Source organism: Galeopterus variegatus, unplaced genomic scaffold, assembly GCF_000696425.1.
Source record: "Galeopterus variegatus unplaced genomic scaffold, G_variegatus-3.0.2 Scaffold3576, whole genome shotgun sequence".
Taxonomy (NCBI): domain Eukaryota; kingdom Metazoa; phylum Chordata; class Mammalia; order Dermoptera; family Cynocephalidae; genus Galeopterus; species Galeopterus variegatus.
The window spans coordinates 119,873-121,845 of NW_007729687.1; positions in this window are offsets into that span (position 1 = coordinate 119,873).

The window sequence follows — 1,973 nt, forward strand, 5'->3', positions numbered from 1 at the left end:
ATAGATATAACATAAATCATATGTAATTTATATTTCCTGAGTTTTTGTAGTTTGTGTTTTTTTAGGAATTGGTTCATTTTATCTAAGTTGTCAAGTTTATAGGAATAGAGTTGTTTTTTTTAGGTTCTGTGGTGACATCCACTCTTTCATTCCTGACACTTAGTTTTTGTCTCCTCTCTCTTGGTCAGTTTAGCTAGACGTTTATGCATTTTATTTATATTTTCATTGGCCTTGTCTATTGCTTTTCTGTTTTCACTTTCACTGATTTTTACTACTATTTTTATTGTTTCCTTCCTTCTGCTTTCTTTGGGTTTAATTTGTTCTTTCCTAGTTTCTTAATGTGGAAGCTTAGATTATTGATTTGAGACTTTCTTTTCTAATATGAGCATTTAGTGCTCAAATTTTCTTCTAAGAACTTCCCACAATTTTTTGTAAGTTGCATTTTCATCGTTATTTATTTTAAAACATTTTCTTATATCCCTTAAAACTTTTTTGACCAATGGGCTACTTAGAATTCTATTGTTTACCTTTCAAATGTTTGGGTATTTTCCAGATATGCTCCCATTTTAGCATTTTTCTTCAAAAATGTATGGTCATATGCACCTATTATTATCAGCATATTTGGTAAGCTTTTAAATATTTAAAAAAATTTAAGGTGTATTTAATGGTCCAGAATATAACCAATATGGGCACTTGAAAAGAATGTGCATTTTGCTGTTTTGAAGTGGGTTGGCCCCTGTTGATGGTTTTTCTCTTGAGAACGGAACTGGCCACATTTTCCTGTTTCTTTGTATGTCAAGTAATTTTGGATTGTATTCTAGACAATCTGATATTATGCTGTGGGACTCTGAGTCCTGTTAAAATTCTCTGGAAAATGTTGATTTTTTATTTATTTGTTTTAGTAGTGAATCAATCTATTTAGGTACAGATAAAAAGTTCTGTGCGACAGTGGTTTCACTATCCGGTCAGGTCTCACAGTGGGTGCGATGTTGCTTTGGGTCTGTTTCATGAATGCATAGCTCAGTCACTAGTCCAGAGCTTGTGTTGATTTGTACGTAGAATTAATTTCCTTGCCCCATTCACTCCTCTCCAGGATTTCCCTCATACTCTCCAGCTCTGAAGAGCACCTGTGCCTGCTTCCTCTGTCCAGAAAGATGGGTTCCTTTTAGAATTTTATACCAACCACTCTGTTATGCAATTTCACGTGACTGGAGCCACTCTCGGGGTAAAGCAGTGAGAAAAAAAGAGAAAACAAAGGCAGGATTCCTCCTGTACACTTGAGAGCACAGGGAGCTCTTTTGCAAGATCCTCTGACCAGAGACAGAGAGGCAGGTTTTTTTCTCAGTGTTTTAAGTGCTGATGCCACGGCCACTGCTGTGCAGCTCCAGACTGCGAGGTAGAAAAAGAGAGAAAAAGTTGGGATGTGTTGTGCACTCTCTAGCTCACAGAGGCCCTTTTTCCTGCTCTGGTTAAACAAAGGAAGTTTCTCTCAGAGTTTTGATGTCGGTGCCTGCTGCACAGTTCCATAACTGGGGCCACTTTCAGGTCGAAGCAGTGAGATAGAAAGGAAAAATAACTTAGTATACTCGTCCCAATACTGGTTTTTCTTCAAGTTTTGACTTTTCTCTCCAACTTACCCTCTGTTGTTTCCTTTTCAGAGTCCTGAAGTAGTTGCTTTTTGTATTCGTTTTTAACTATAATCAGTGAGAGAGACAGGATTTAAAGGACTTATTTTATCTTGGCCAGCAACAGCCACTTGAGTAACATTTAACATCTAATAATCATCGAATTCTATATGCAATTCACATCTCCCTGTCTTCTCCTCTTTGGGAAAGCTTTTAAGACAATGGGATAGTGGGAATTCTGGAGACATGGTGGGATCCGATGTATGTTTTCACTTGGAGAAGCCGAAGCGGCTTTGGGAGGTGACTGTTTTCTGGAGTCGTTTGCATACTAGTAGTTTCAGTTTCCCG